General features: G+C 31.8%; 1 long non-coding RNA gene across 1 annotated transcript; it reads right to left on the reverse strand.

Moving 5' to 3' along the window:
* Positions 1-91: 91 nt before the first annotated feature.
* Positions 92-6023, reverse strand: LOC148298498 (uncharacterized). Its single transcript, XR_015839179.1, has 2 exons — positions 5872-6023; positions 92-5067 (listed from the first exon to the last, which is right to left on the reverse strand). It is a non-coding gene; the product is annotated as an uncharacterized LOC148298498 (long non-coding RNA).
* Positions 6024-18448: the final 12425 nt, after the last annotated feature.

Here is an 18448-nt window from a genome sequence, read left to right on the forward strand (position 1 = left end):
TCACCTTGCATAATTGAGGGTTCTTGTGCACCGTTGGATGCGGATAGTGGTTAGAAAGGTAATATGGTCGGGGTTGAATAAAAAAATGAAGTACAAGTAATAGTACACAAATTTATTTTCATAGAATGGAAAAAATAAGAAAACAATGCAATATTCATAGTTACAAGTAGTATGTACAATAAATTGTCGAACGTTCACTGAGATACATCCTTTCACAATGCCTATATTCTGGTTGTGGGCGGTCACGTATGTACAGTGGGCGGTCACGATGTACAGCGGCCGGGACAGGTCGGGTGGAGGGAGCGACCACAACCAGAAGTAAAGAACAGACCAATTGACAGAAGCATCCACAACAGTGATTGGGCAGGAAGCATTTCTTCTAACATAAAGGTGGCAGATGACTCCACATCACATGCCTATCTAGTGCCTAGATGCAATATTTTTGTATTTTTCTTCATTTAGTTAATATCATTCATTAACTAGTTAAATATATATTATAATCAGTAATCATAACTGGAAATACCTAACAAGACATCTAAAAATAACACCCACAAATTGTGATTTCTTTATACATTTATTAGTATTTCTAAAAAGATGCGGTAATGTCGCAATACTGCAGTATTCATATAGCCCATTTCTGTAATTAAATATCCTTCTTACTGTAGGAATGTACGCACATTTTAATTTTCTATATATGGCTGCCAATTATCCCGTTTCTCCCGCGGTTTCCCAATCTACCTTTCTCTTTATATAAGTATCAACACGGATTTACAAGAAACAAAGATTACACTTATGTATGTACATGAGAATATGTTAATACGTCATTTTATTTGGAACAAAACTCAACGACGAACGATTAAAATTCAATATTTTATCGTTTTATTATATCGTTTTCATAGTGAGCAATTTTAATGATATTCTAAGAATGTATTCAATTACTGACCATATATTTTACTATATTATAATGATAGCACACATCAAACATCAACAGAAATGTGTATTGTCAATACCGCAGTGATAATGACAGGTCTGCAGGCGACATATGGAACAGGACGAGTATGGGGAACAGAGGATGAGGCGTGCTTTGTGGACATTCAACATTCACTCTGGAGATGAAGATGAACCAGGTACTCTTGTATTGTAAGTCAGACTCGGTAAAATAAAGTTGCCACATCCGTACATTCCGGCCCGACTGTTTATATCACTCGCTTTATTATATTCCAATAAAAATCTATAAACCTCCATACTACTCCTTCGTAGGGCTAAATTTATATATTATATTACCCATTTTGACATTGATACATGTTCAACCTAATTTCTAAATTTTAATTGGGATTAATCAATTTTAAATAAAAATGTCACAAAAATAAGTTTTTAAGTGTCCAATTTTAAAAAATATATACTTATTATTATACAACATAATGCGTCCAGTATACAAACTCAGCCAAACATGCTCACACATGCGCAGATGAGAATGTATAAATGCACAATTTTGTATAAATATATATATATACATAATATTACAAAGTATGTATATGAAAAAGAAATGTTGGATTTAAATGATGATTAATAATTTAACAAAGTCAGCCTTAACCTATTCAACATGCACCCGACATAATTTCATTTCAGCCAAAATGTTTAACAATATTTCATGATCAGTGCCACCTACGGGAGATGAGCAGATCGGCAGAACGCCATCTGGCCGACCGTACAATCAAAGGGAACTTCATTCTCGCTGCATTAAGAAATGTTACAAATACTATATAAAAACTCTTCGTAATATTATACTGGATATTGCTTGTCACTTTATAATTTGGTCTTTGGTTTATAATTTTTCCTAGAGCGATATATTTATAAATTATATTGTATAATATAAGAAATGGCTACATAAATATTTAAAGAACTTTCTTTTATTTTTAGTTGGAAATACAAAACGATTTAACAACGAGAAGAATCCCTCTGCGTAGGTTCAAAGCGTACGCTGTATTCATTTAAAAATTAAATAATAATCCCCATATATATATATATATTTACGAATATATAAAACAATCTTGCGGTGGGGCTTACACAGAATTTGTACTCTTTGAATGCTTCACGATGTATAAATTTAGTCATTGAATTACAAATATGAATGAATCAAATTTCTGGCACAGTTCAAACACAGATGGACAGTCCGAGACTGCCAAGATACAGTTACTGTGACTTGTAACAGATGGTTACTGTTATCTCAGTCGAGGCGGCTACTTTAATCAACATTTCTCTACCGACACATCGCTTCCTTTAAATTTAGCTTTCTATTTGATAGGTAATTTCACAAACAATGGAAAACAGAAATATTCACCGAATGTTCATCCGGGTGCTGTGCAGTTGTTATCAGTGCCCTGTCTTCGTATTTATAATTCTTTGCTAACACACCATGTCATGTAAAACTAAAATAAGCCTAAAACGTCTAACAGACAATAATTATTAATTTAAGAGATCTGCCTTTACTTACATATTTATCTATTTATTTGAAACTGATAATTTCGTAACATTACTAAATTACAATTGATGGTAAAAGTGGACAAGAATATAAAATGAACATATGAAATAAATGTGAAATTCAGTACGCCGCAAAGGTACATAGTAGTTAGAATATACATAATAGTATGTACCAATATTCACAATCTGAGTTTCGTGAGAGCGTGAGAGCTAATAGCCACATTTGGATATGTAAACCGGGTACAATTATGGGCTTCAAAATTATTGCAATCGACTCCTAAAAATAAATGGACTTTTAATATTAATTTCAATAAAATGTAATAAACTATCTGGATTATGACCATTTTATTTAAAATAAAAAATATATGTTTTATTTATCTTCATATAGGTAATATGTATGTACAATTTACATTTCAAATAATTAACATTTACGGGAATAGTTAGCGGCTGTCTGTTGTAGACGTCAGATATCAGTATGTACGGTGACAGTGATAACTGATAGCCGACAGTCGACAGCTTCCTCTATCCCTCCTGTTGTAGATTTGTGGAAATTCCTTTGCTAATACAGACATGTTCCTTGTTGACTAGAAGATTGTTTACACAAATACTCCCCGTATGCAAGACATCCTCCGGTGACCGACACTGTTCTCGGCATGTGAGTCGTACTACGCGCTACCGAGTCTCGGTTAGATTGCCGAGATCACGGCGACACATTTATCCTTCACAAATCTCTATCAGAATGCGGATGAGATCACGATGAGAGACGGAGAAGGACACTCAATCATTCTTCCTCTAAGCGCAGCCCTTTATTATTAGCTACCTACAAATTGCTAGCTAATCTACTACTCTTATAATTATATGAAAAATTCATTTATCTATGGACATACATTTTATTAATAATTTAAATTTAGTCATTCTCAGCAGATCCAGTTAAAATGAGTTTAGAAAAATACATTCTATCTTGAGTAACCAAAATTCAGAAACATTTTATTATTTAACATATTACGAGGCAAAGAGAAAATTAACCAGTGTACACCTTCCCAGATTGAGGTACAGAAGTAAGTCGATAAAGGATCTTTTTGCATACGAGGTGGTATTCATAAAACGGACACATGAGTATCTTTTGTTGAAACCTTGGGTGAGTACAATAGTTGCACAATGGCGCTAGCGTGAAAACCATTCTGTCTCACTTTATAAGTCGTTAACCAGAGTCTTGTAGCTCTCTTAAGACAAAAAGTACACATCTTAAATGATCTTTGTATTGTAATATACATATGTCTGTCTATATTTATATAAATGGGTTATTCCAATATAAAATAACTAAAGTACATAACATACCATTTACAAAAAATTATTTTAATGGCATTATTTGGTCAAAATATCTGTATTCAAAATTGTCTGATGGAAAATAAGAGTTTGTGGTTAAATTTTCAAAATTTTGTTGTTGACAGCGGAAAATCTAGGCTTTACACTTTGACAGTTGAAAATTTTAAATCATGCTAAAATTTTCTTGAAAAGTAATACTGTTACATAAAAATACAAAGATGCACAATAATATATTAGAATATTCTCGCCTTTTCGTTATATAATTTTGGATGTTTTTAAAACAAATTTTTAATAGTGCATACTTGAATAAATTTTTCAAAAGTACGTTTTGGACGAAAAAAGACACATATTGTCGCTAGAAAGACAGACTGGCACAGTCATGTTACATGTGAGAAATTCTCAAAAGGACATATTGTTAATTTACACAAGCTAGTACGAGTGTGGGTATGCAACCCCAAGTGTTCTACCCATTGCTGTCATTGTCCTTTTTCTATCTTATACCAACTACTCCCCTACAATTTCCTTTCCCGCATAGCAGTAATGCTCATCACCCTGAATCCCTTAACTTATGTCATATTCCAATGTGTTACAATCCTATATCCATGAATCTGGAACCCAGGACTGATCACCTTGACTTAGATGCAGTGCCCTATGCCCTATAATTCTTGGGTGCGGATAGGAAGAAGAAGAATGATAATTAATATATACAAGCTATGTATGCCAGTCTGTTTTTTCAGGGACAATATATGTTTAACAAGAAAACTAAAAAATACCTTGTTTCATTTTAAATTGAAAAAAATGTAAGCAAATTCAATTATCTTTTGCTCCACTTCATCACGAATGAATCAAGCAGAGTGCTTGAGACAGTGTTTACATTTTTTTTGGACTTTGAGATGAAACAAGGCATACGTAGGTACGGTTAGTAAGTGAATATTTTAGTACTGTTTAATAATATTGACCAATAAATAAAATCCAGTATCCTCAGTTGGACATTTTACATATTTACAAAAAAACTAACAAAGTAAAAGAAAAACTTTAATAGTTTAAAGGTCTTGTTTATATACTGGCTCCATTCAGTCAGTTGTGTCACACTCTCGAATAGCATATGTAACTTTTTGTACGACAGGGCACTTTAGCTTGTGGCTTCCCTCTTCTCAAAAGGAATTGTAAGATTCTGCATATTTTTTAATTTATTTTATATTCCACCAATCCCACGGGACGATTGCGTATTCCGCGGTACTCAGCTGCACAGCAGCCAATCTGGAAAGAAAAGCATAAAGTCAGGAATAAAGTAGGACATGAATTACTCCAATCAGACCGTTTGGACCACCGCATCGGATAAGCGAGACACTACTTTTTAATACATTGTTTGTGGGAAATGCTTAAAAGGGTATTTTACATACTGTTTTACATACTAAATTTGCTTACTTTTGGTAGAGCGCGAGACCCAAAAAAACATTGTACAGATCGAAATTAGGTTTGCAGTTACTTGTGATTAGTATACGACCCCAATTAGTATACAAATTAGGATAGGGGTTGTTGAAAAAACCGCCCGATAACAATGTGATAAGATGGAAAAACTAACTCAACTAACCACCAGACTAATATGTACTTTTTATTCAAATTAAAACTGTCGTCAGTATTATACAACAGATATAGAAAACTTCAAACAACTATGCAAAAAGTCAACAGATGTCACTACAAGTCTTATTTTTTTAATCAAATTTGACAGCTATTGAATTATAAGTGTAAATTCAGCATCTTGTCCATAGTAATTTGATAGATTCGATAGAGGATAGGTACTCTTTATTAAAATTAAAATAGTGGAGTTATTTATATTATCATACAAGACAATACAGAAAACTTAAAAAAAAAACTATGCAAAAAAATTCAACAGATGTCACTATAGGTCCTTTATTATTTTTTCTAATTAAAATTGACAGCGATTGAATTGTAAGTGTGAATACTGCATCTTGTCCGAACTATTTTGATACTAGTTTTGTTCATATGATAACAGCAGTCCAAGCTCTATGAAAGGGTAAGTTACATGATCAGTGGTCTTACCTAGATTTCCATGATGGAAAGCAACAAACGACTGGCAGTGAGAGCCACCCCTGAGTCGCCGGATCCACTCTGGACTGAAGAATGGTCGTCCGTATCACTCTGGTTAGACGTGTACCCAATCACGTCCACCTCATCTGTAACAACATGCAAAAATAAACATTAGTATCATCATTCCAACATCATTTATATCAATTAGTATGTATGTGTGTTTGTGTGTGGTGTTATAGCATTTCATATGAGATAAATGAGAATATTGCATATATTATTATGAAACATCTTTTTTTTAATTAAAAACTTGTACACATAATACCACTTTTAAAACCCTTATCCGCACCCCAATGGTGCATAGGACACTGCGTCATATAAACGCAGTGTTATCTTGATCGTTTACACATGAAGGAAAGGTGATCAGCCCTCCGCTTCAGGTACCAGTCCAGGGTAATATTGAATAAATATGACAGTGAAAAAATCACTTATATTTATTTTACCCCCCTTGGGAATCGAACCCGGGACCTCCAGAACGGTAGCCGAGCGTGCTGACCATTACACTACGGAGGCGGACTAATACCACTAGTCGTGTTTAATGAAATAAAACTCATGAAGTAGTATTATACAAGTGTTTAATTTAAAAATATCTATATATTTCTTTACAATATTTCGAGTGCCTTCAAATTTATGTTCACAAAGGCTTGAACTGCTCCATTAGGAGTTATTTATATCAAGATTTTACTGATATCTCAGCAAAGATAAAGAATTTGCTGAGATAGGAATATGAAAATATTCCTGATAATCTACAGATAACTAAATAACAAAATTTACATTATTACTTTATTCATATTTAAAATACTATTGGTGTCGGAATAATTGTTCTTATGGGTATACTTTTTTTAAACTAAACAAAATGGCTTTGTATTTAATGATAAGATTGATAGATATATTTCTCAGACAATAAAAGATTTATGAACAACAACAAAAAAAGACATAAGAAAACTTAAAACTTGGGTCCAATATCTGAGAAGCTACAGTAAAAACTAAAAAATAATTATATAAACTGGTGCACGATGAAATTTTCAGTTTTTGTTAACAATAGGAGTAAATGAAATTGGAAATTCAAACAAATTGTAAAAAAAATTTCAATTTTTTTTATTTAATGGTTTTTTTTAATTTTATTGGTTTTTGCTAAATTATGGTAATTTACTTTGATTATTCTAATTTTCGAATGTTTTAAAATATAAATTTTTCATATTATGAAAAATCGAATTATCTAGAAATCTGAATATAACAGTTGTTTGGAATAATGAGTTTTTACTGTACCTACCCGTTTTATTATGGAAAAAGAAATATAAAGTCAGTGTGATTAATTTTTATTTGAGTTAGAATTAATTGGCCGATCGGATTTACAGTAAGTACATAAATTTTTCGGTTTATTATTTTAGTATCGCGCTGAAATAATTATTTTTATTATCAATAAATAAAAGTGAAATATCACAAGATAAAATCCGAAAACAAGTTGCCAAATAAAACGAAAAGGGCATCACAAGGGCATAAAACAGACCAAAAGAAAAAAAAAAGGAAATGTTGCCTTCTCGTTAAAAGTAACACGAAGGGTGCCTACGTAACCAATAAATTCACAAGTACCTAACCGGAGGTGTTCGAAGTTCGAAGGCGTATTATAACATTTGAAATTCACGCGCGCTAAAAATAGCCGCCGATTCGCTCCTAGACGGAGGGACGCCAGGCGTATTATCAACTTTCCCGCGCACCGGACACATTCGTACATTGTTACAATTTATCGCTGAAAAATCAAACGTGTCGTCAGCTGTTGCTAATATTTACGACGAACACAGCGGCTGCCCATGAATAAGCGATAATATTGACAAGAAATATAGGTTATTTTTACGAATATTTTTAAGCGTAGTGCGGTCAGGTAGCGTTGACTTAGGGTTTCTCAAACTATGGTTAATAGTTGTTATAATGTCGGAAAGATAATAAGTGTTCCACGAAAACTTGGTATGGTTTTATACTGCAAAGGCTGAAAAAGAAGTTCAAATATGAACTCGCATTTGAAAAATTGTCTAGGTAGAGAATCCCTTCATAGCATATCGCTCACTCCTTTCAAGAACGTCATAAATCAAAAATCGTCAATTTTCAGTTGTGCATGTTTTCGGAATGCCCAGAAAATGTACTATATCCCAGAAGAAGGAGGCATATTTTTAACTTGATATTTTACCCGCTACAGGGCAGAAAGTGTTGGTTTTTGCATTTTGAAGAAAAGGTAGTGTTTAATTGTTTTTTTAAATAAACTATATATTTTTCAAATGGAGAAAAAACCTTCAGGTTTTACCTAAAAAGATCTGTGCACAGTAAAAAGTTCAATAAGCGGCTTGATATTTATTTTTAATACATTTTATTATATTTTGAAACTTTAAAAACGTTCTCCTGAAAAATCAAGTTTTTTGATTTATGACGTTCTTGAAAGGAGTGAGCGAAATATGAACTCGCATTTGAAAAATTGTCGAGGTAGAGATGACCGCTTAATGCGGGGGGATAGCATATGTAAAAACTGAATTAAGTAACATCCGTCTTATGAAGAAGTCGTTACGTAATTCGATTTTTAGATGCGATCGCCCATCACTGCAATATAACTGCATATTTGACGTGTAAATTTGATATGACCGTAGTTCTTTAGAGCATAGCTTCCAGTACCTACATTGAGAATGACATTTGATAATAATGATCATCAAGACCTTTCACAAACGCATGTTTGGATTTGAAATACACGCACGGAATTTCGCCTTTGAAATTCGACAAATAAACGTAATGAAAATACGATACTAATTGAATTTCAAGAATATGAAGAATTTACTAACTAACGCGGAACGTTCGTGTCACGAATTACAGTTAATGACGTTAGTCAATCGATATCAACCGAACTCTAATACCGTAGTCGAGAGTGCGTTCATTCAATTACACATACATAATTAGATTCGCAATGCGTTGGCGCACAGGGAAAAGCAGGGAAAATGGGGAAAGTGAAACCAATATTTTAAAAAAATAACCGAATGATTGCTAGGATGTAACCGATTCCACGGGCGGAATACCGCAATGAAGACGTATCGCAACCATCGAAAAATCATCATAGAAAAATATTTTAAAATGAAAATATAAAGAGAAAGTAGATATTGTTCTCAACATTATTGCGTTTCAGTATCCTGATTTTACAATATTTAGACTCGTATTAAAAAACCACGCAAGAAAATATCCAGAATCTAACAAAAAAACGAAGAAAAACAAGAAAATTTATATCGTAAAATAATTGTAAAACACTTGTTTTTTACCACTTGAGTTTATTTAATTATAACGACTAGTGTTGGAAGCTATCCTTCCATCTTCAGGTCTTAATATAATATAACTAATATAAATTAAAACACAAATAATTATCCATTCTACAAATAAACAAAATTTATATTACAGATGTCCCAACATGATAAGTAACGTCTACCGTTCTTTATATAAAAGAAAATGGAAGTCTGAGCATTTGGCTGGTTTAAGCAATCACTTTATACACTTATGTAACGTTCACCATTCAACCCATTATTGAACATCCATATAGCATAATTTTTTGGACTATTGCATATATAAGGGTTTAAAAAATAATGCAATATGGATGTTCAATAATGGGCAGAATGGTGAACGTTACACAAGTGTATAAATCGATCATTTAAGCCAGCCAAAAGCCAGGTCGAGATACTCAAGACTTCCATCTTCTTTCATATAAAAATGAATGATATGTAGATGTTTTATATCAACATGTGACACCTATACTATTGACATATTCGTAGGGTATCTGATATAATAAATAATTATAATAATGGGAAAATGTATACATCCGTGGTTATATACAAGTATTTTATTTTATTTTTCATTTAATATATTTACATTTTTATTTATAACATAATACATTTGAATCATTTATACATTTAGAGAACTTTTATATTTCGATTCGCTGTGCCTCTCCATAAAAGAGACTGTGCTCTTGTGCTTGGAGAGGGACTTACACTCGTGGTTTAATGTTATATAATAAAAGATATAATAGTCTTATTTGTATATTTTTTCAAGATTGAAATGTATAGTGCTTTAATTTTTTTCTTAAGTATTTTTATATCATCAATTTTTTTTATTTCTTTAGGGAGTTTATTGAAATGTTTGATTGCCAAATATTTGAAGTTTTGCTGAAATTGCTTGTAATATTACTTACGTAATACATACATATTATTTTTTGACATCTCATCAAAGATGAAGAAGAATATGGAAGTCTGGGCATTTACGGGGCTGACGACCGTCATAGGCTGGTTTAAGTGATCACTTTACACACGTGTAACATTCACCAATTCTACCCATTATTGACAACCACACTACTCAAATTCTTGGAAGTTCTGTATATATTAACCAATTTAGAAACCTTGTTCTTAAATCACTAGAACTCCACTAGAGACATCTATTGGTGAGATGTAAAGAAGCTTTTTACTAAGCAGAAACTCTTATATTAGTATGTGAGGTCCGAATCCTGGATTATAATCACACACATGAGAAACGCCAGAAAATACCATTTTCATTTTTATTATTTAAGCTTATAATTTGACCAGACAATTTATTATATATTCATATTCTTCTTCATCTTTGATGAGATGTCAAAAAATAATATGAAAATAACTCCTGTAATAGGAGATAATCCAGATTTTGTGAACAAGTATTTGGACACACTCAAAATGTTGTAATACATACATATTTTGTATGACATACAAAAAGGTAGAACGATAGTTTCGCTCTGAACAAATGTTTATCGGGGATATCATTTTTGTTTTCTCATGGTTATATATTATTTCGGTGAAGTTTTTCGGCGTCTAATTGATGCGTGTAATTAATTAGAAAGCCAAACATGTCTCTTCTTTATATATTTTTCCCCATACATAGTGACACATGTCCAGATGTAATAATACTAGCTGAGAGGTGGGGGAGGGGGTGTAAGATGATCAATGCTTAGGTATAAGAAATCTAATACTAGGTAGTATGTTGTATCCACGTTTTTGCTATAAAGTCGGCGGTTCGTTTGAAAATTACGGTTATAAAAGGTTAACCTGCGTGAGTAAAATATGGAATATATTTTTATATTTTTGTTGAAATGTTTACAAACAATTAAAAATAATATTTAAAAACAACTTCTTTCGATATTTTCTTACTTTGCGTGGTATTCAAATATTGACGGTAAGAGTCTAAACTAATATCTAGAATTTCAATGGAGATATCTATGATGAGATGAGAGAAGCTTTTTATTAAGCAGGCTTATAATGTGTGAATATAGAATATATATATATATATATATATATATATATATATATATATATATATATATATATATATATATATATATATATATATATATAAACTTATATCCGAATCCTGTATTATATTCACACACTCGAGAAACGCTAGAAATACCCTTTCCATTTTTATTTTTAGCTTATTTTTTTAAATTTATTTACAACATTTTTGAGTGTAAATATGACGTGTAAATCTATGCTAATGGTCAAAAATGACCAATATCAATAAGAACTCAGAAACATTTATGACATGTCTTAATATATATATATATATATATATATATATATATATATATATATATATATATATATATATATATATATATATATATATATATATATATATATATATATATATATATATATATATATATATATATATATATTTATATAAACTTATATCCGAATCCTGTATTATATTCACACACTCGAGAAACGCTAGAAATACCCTTTCCATTTTTATTTTTAGCTTATTTTTTTAAATTTATTTACAACATTTTTGAGTGTAAATATGACGTGTAAATCTATGCTAATGGTCAAAAATGACCAATATCAATAAGAACTCAGAAACATTTATGACATGTCTTAATACCAACATATTAGATACAAAAATTGTAAAATAGTTCAAAATATTGTTGAATGAAACTTTAAAAGTATTGTGAGATATTTCATATATAAAATACTGAATGGGTATCAAAATAAATTATCCATTAATATATTCAGAAGATCGCAACGTAGTATTTTCATACATTTACTTACCATAAATTTCATACTTACGAATGGTATATTTAAAAAAAAGAATAATGTAAGCAAATTATACTACCGTGAATCTAAATTTCATAAATGTTTTACTTTTAAAAGCGTATTATTTTTATCATCAAAGTTTTTGACCTTTAACAATACAAATGATTCGATTTTAATAGTAGTACTTATGTAATCAAAACTGATTCATGGTAATCTATTATATGTATTTTTTCTATATTAAAATATGTCATTCGTAAGAAATGAGTTAATGGTTCCAAAATATAAACATTTTAAAAAATACTTCGTTGCGATATCACGGAATTATTATTATATTTGTGGAAAAATAGGCTGTTTCTATAAAATGTTTGCCGTTCTAGATATAACGCTTTGAGTATATTAAGTTATGTTGACGCAAATGGCAGGTTCATTAATATCCGAGATAAGAATGGTCGTTGCTTGGCAGTTATGCAACGGGCAGAGATGAGAAGTTTCCCCGGAACAATCTCGATATAAAATCTCCCCCTTGGTCTTCCCGCATCACGATTGGTCTTGATCGAAATTCAAGGTGAAGCAAAATGGGTTAAACCCCAATTCTCGGCGAAAAAAAACGTCAAAGATGAGTTATTTTAAATTGTTTTTCAGACGAAAATTGGACACTTGCCAGCGCACACGTTGATATGACCCCGCTACAAATGACAGAGACTAAGAGACGACTGCAAAAAGCCACAAAATATTTCAGTAGTTTTTTTTTTTAAATTATAAATTATAATTAAAAATACAGAAATTATAAAAAATGTAGTTAAATTTTTTATACAATTTCTATACATTTCTACTTAATACAATCTTATAATTTTAGTTGCGCTGAGCCTCTCCAAAAAAGAGACTTAGCTCTTGTGCTTGGAGAGGGACTTTTTTCTTCTTTTTTGCTGTTGTTTATAGTACCATGTTTTATCATTTAAAAAATAAATTACAGAGGAATATATATATATATATATATATATATATATATATATATATATATATATATATATATATATATATATAATATATATATATATATATATATATATATATATATATATATATATATATATATATATATATATATATATATATATATATATATATATATATATATATATATATATATATATATATTGGGTTGATGCAAAAGTAATGACCGTTTTTTATGATTCCATTGTATAAAGGATGCTTTCCCTCTACTTTCTATTCAGTTTTGGCCTGGCCAGAGTACAGTAATAACCCCTTGTATTTTTTCAAAATGTCGTTTGATGAAGTGCATTTACGTCATTGTTTACTTTATGAATTCCGTAAAGACAATACCGCGAGTGTGGCAACCAAAAACATTTGTGAAGTGTATGGAGCAGATGTCATCAAAGTTCGACAGGTACGAAGATGGTTTGCGAAATTCCGATCTGGAGATTTTTCACTCATTGATAAACCACGTACCGGGTGGCCATTGAAGTCTGATGACGACGAATTAAAAGTCATAATTGACACCAATCCACATCTAACCGTCAGGGAGATTGTGTCAATGATGGGAGTCAACCAAACAATCGCATTAAGACATTTGAAGCGTATGGAAATGGTTTCGCGGTACGACGTTTGGATACCTCATCAATTGTCGGCTGCCAATTTATTCGATCGTGTTTCAACGCGCGTTGCTTTGAGTGCGAGACAAAAACATGAACCTTTTTTGCATCGTTTGGTGACGGGAGATGAGAAATGGGTCGTGTACAACAACTTGACAAGAAAAAGACATTGGACTATACCTGGACAAGCCCCATTAACAACTTCGAAGGCCGAAATCCATAAAAAAAGTTATACTTTGTGTTTGGTGGAATAATAAGGGTATTGTGTATTTTGAACTCTTGGAACACGATAAGACAAGTACAGCAGAACAATATTGTTAGTAATTATCCAAATTGAACATGGTCCTTCAAAAGGATAGACCAGAATTGGTAAACAGAAAAGGGGCAGTGTTTCATCACGACAACGCGCGACCACATGTGGCTATGATGACCCAACAATAGCTAAATGAGTTAAATTGGGATGTTATCAAGCATCCACTGTATTTTCCAGATCTTGCTCTTTCTGATTTTTATTTATTCCGATCACTGCAAAAAAATTTAAATGATGAAAAAAATTATTCAAAAGAGCAGGTAAAAACATCCCTTACTTCATTTTTCGCATTAAAATCCACGGAATTTTATACTACTGGTATTAATAAGTCGATAGAAAGATGGGAGAAGGTTATAAGAACTGATGGAAATTATATAATTTATTAAATAAATAATACACATGAAAAAAAATCTTAAAAAAAATATATGTAAAAAACGGTCAAAACTTTTGCATCAACCCAATATATATATATATATAAATATATATATATATATATATATATATATATATATATATATATATATATATATATATATATATATATATATATATATATATATATATATATATATATATATATATATATATATATATATATATATATATATATATATATATATATATATATATATATATATATATATATATATATAAAACCCTTACCGCACCCCAATGGTGCATAGGGCACTGCTTCATATAAACGCGGTGTTATCTTGATCGTTTACATATGAAGGAAAGGTGATCAGCCCTCCGCTTCATGTACCAGTCCAGGGGATTATTAAATAAATATTAGAGTGAAAAAATCACTAATATTTATTTGACCCCCCCTGGGAATCGAACCCGGGACCTCCAGAACGGTAGCCGAGCGTGCTGACCATTACACTACGGAGGCGGACTATATATATATATATATATATTTATATATATATATTTATATATATATATAAATATATATATATATATATATATATATATATATATATATATTTATGCGGTCCGATTGACTTATCTTGTTAAGTTTTCTATTGTATGGTATTTTATATTTTTAATTTCTAAAGGGAGGTTGTTGATTTTTTTTTATTCCTAAGTAAATGCAATTTTGTTGGTACTGATTTGTGTAAGTAAGTACTGATTATAAGTAATTAAACTCTGTAAAGAAAGAAGGTTACTTAAATTTTATTGACTAATTAAACTTTCTACATTTGAAATGGCGGAAAAATAGACATACTGTGAAGTATCAAGCATGACGTCATTACGTGTTAAAAATCTCAATCATTTCCACAATTCCCCATAATGAATCTTGCGGTCTATGGTATATAGCAACGAACCATATGATTGACTAGTGAATGCCGTGTTTAAAAGGGAACGCGATTAATATCATCGCTAATATATCAGTTTGAAGTTATGCGTACAAGATAGTGTAATGTATCCCCCACTCTTGATAAAATGTTGTTTTTAATAAGCGAATTTTGCTAATGATATTATAGATTTTTCCGAATTTTTAGTAGGAAAAAATAATCTTAAATAATATTGTATTTTATAAATACATATTACAAGTACATGATTAATTTGAATGAAATCGATCTATATTTTTCGCCATCTAGATAAGTAATCTATGAAAATATGATGTTTGTGTAATTTAAAAGAAAAAGTGAAGTGAAATATGTATATACAAATATTACAATTCTGAGAGAAACTGAAGAATGGTGAATAAAAATCAATATTAAGCAAGAATTCTACAGTCGCTGGGTTATTTTTATAATGCTTATTTAAATACCAAAGAACAAAAGTGAATTTTGCGACAGTTTTCGTATAAAAAAGTAACGTAAAAACATTAAGTATAAATCAAGACAAATAATCAATCGAAGTATTCATTTAGCGTTGGAAACGGTCCCATATAAAAATAATCCTAGACATTCCAATAGAAAAATAGCAATAAAAGGGCGCTATACCATAAAAACGAGTCGTATTTCAAGAGCTGAGAATATTATGAACGTGCGCATACATATGCATGGACGAATATATTATATTACGTGCACACACTTTCAGAATGGATGAAAAATCTCTTTTATTCAGTCTTTTCGACGGACAGAATAATGGTCCGAGATAAATTTGCATGTGCTTTCTAGGAACGTCAGCGATTACAGCGGAAGGTACGTTCCATTAAATTAACCGTGAACGTATTAGGAAGTATCTCATGTGGGAAACGGCTGAAGAATCCGCAGGCGCACAATTCGGAGAGATACAGTTCCCCGATTAGTATCATCAATCATCAGCGTGTAATTAATTGGATGCGTGTCAGGCAAGCAAGGCGACATAATCAGCTCTCGTAATAGAATGGAAGACTTGCGTAAGTTAATATTTCATAATTTTGGTATTTTTACACCGTTGCCGAGGCTACAGTTTTGTTACGTTCGGCAGTAGCCGAGGGCGCGACGTACGTTCACGACGTACATTAATTATGACATCAATTCATATTATCTTTTGACATATCAACGTAGATGAAGAAGAAAATTGAAATCTGGGCATTTGCGGGGCTTACGACCGTCATAGGGTGGTTTAAGTGTTCACTTTACACACGCGTAATATTTACCAATTCTACTCACGATTGACAACTGCACTACACAGATTCTTTTTTTTTTAAATTACCTAACGTCCAAGTGACTCTGAAATCTAGCTACGGCTTATGCAATGGCGTTTATCATGTCCCTACTCAGGCCCCAACTTTATAAGTTTCATAACCTATGCCTACTCGTGAGTGGATTTACTCTTTGTGTTTAAAGTTACTATAATTTCATGTAATTCATGACTGAAAATTCTAGGCAAAAACACTCGTAACTACAATACACAAATTCTTGAAAGTTCTATATACATGTAATAAAATACCTAGGTACCTACCTATACATTTTATTAAGTACTTACAAATAGTACCTACATAAAACAGTTCTACCACCAGATGTCGCATGCGTCGCACAGAATAAAACAAAAGACTTCCGATAGAAAAAATATTGTTAACTGTCAGAATCAGATAGATATAAAAATTATTGTAAAGATTAATTAAGAATAAACTTTTATTGTCGTTTCTTTAATTACAAAGCAACACATTGTTTATTTTATTATTATACACCCACTTTACATATTATTTACACCCAATTTACAAAGAAAAATATTACCACGTTATATACATATGATCCAATTTCGAAACATTGTACAAGAATCACTAGAATTTTCACTAGAGACATGTATTGGTGAGATGAAGAAGCTTTTTTATTTATATTTTTTTTCCGTAAATGTGACTCCATTTAACGTGACTCTATATTTCATAATTTTGGTATTTTTACACTGTTGCCGAGGCTACAGTTTTGTTACGGCCAGGTACATCTGAGGGCGCGACGTACGTTCGAGTGAAAATTTATTGCAAAATGCTTTTACCATTGTTTCAAAGCGTCTCTACGGAGCACTTTCCTCCCGATCTGTAGCGCATTCCCGAATTGGCGAATGTGTGTGTGCTGTGGACGCGTCGCCGATGGACATTTCCGCTAATATAATAAATCGACGTGAAAAGTATCTATTTTATCGGGCGTCGGGCGCTGCTGCAATCTTTAATTAATCCATATATGTTATATACAGTTATCCCTCATTATCGGCGGGTGTTACGATCATCCAATATTTATATTTGTATTTTTTTTTAAATCAAACTCTTACCCGCACCCGATGGTGCATAGGGCACTGCATCATACAAATACAGTGTTATCTTGATCGTTAACACATGAAGGAAAGGTAATCAGCTCTCCACTTCAGGTACCAGTCCAGGGTATTATGGAATAAATATAAGAGTGAAAAAATCACTTATATTTATTTGAACCCCCTGGGAATCGAAACCGGGACCTCCAGAACGGTAGCCGAGCGTGCTGACCATTACACTACGGAGGCGGACAATTTAGACGTATTTAATATAGGCACTTTTGATCTATTTTTATTTTTGACATAGGTATATTGTATTCTTCTTGTACACAGGCCATGCCTTTGTGGGTTCTTTTTTTATATCAACATAATATAATATTTTTGCACTAGTGAATTTGAAATATTGTGAAATGCAAAAATAATAATAATAAAAATAAATTAATAAATATATTTGCGTCTTGCTGTAGCGCCATACTTGCGAAGGACGAGATCCGACCCCGGGTAGCGGATATTCGAAAGCCGTACGGCACACGGAGCGATAATAAAGGGAAGTTTCTAGCCGGGAGTTAAGTTCTTGCATTGCCCCGGATGCTGTATGTACCATGTACCGCCCAAAGACACGTGTAGGTACATATATCCAGTCGCCAGCCCGAACTTCCACTAGAGCCGTCTCCGAGGAAATATTCATTTGCCAACCACGTAGCGCGGACGTCACCTTTATAAGATAAATTTAACCCTAGAACGGAGGGCCCTCAGGAAGCGAGTCGGGACGACCGAAAGGTTAAACTCATCACGTGTGGAATGGAGAGATGAGCATTTGCGCGACAAAAGACAAGCCCTTAATA

Source organism: Brachycentrus maculatus, unplaced genomic scaffold, assembly GCF_059751285.1.
Source record: "Brachycentrus maculatus isolate JH-2025_06_01 unplaced genomic scaffold, ASM5975128v1 h1tg001942l, whole genome shotgun sequence".
NCBI classification, from domain to species: Eukaryota; Metazoa; Arthropoda; class Insecta; order Trichoptera; family Brachycentridae; genus Brachycentrus; species Brachycentrus maculatus.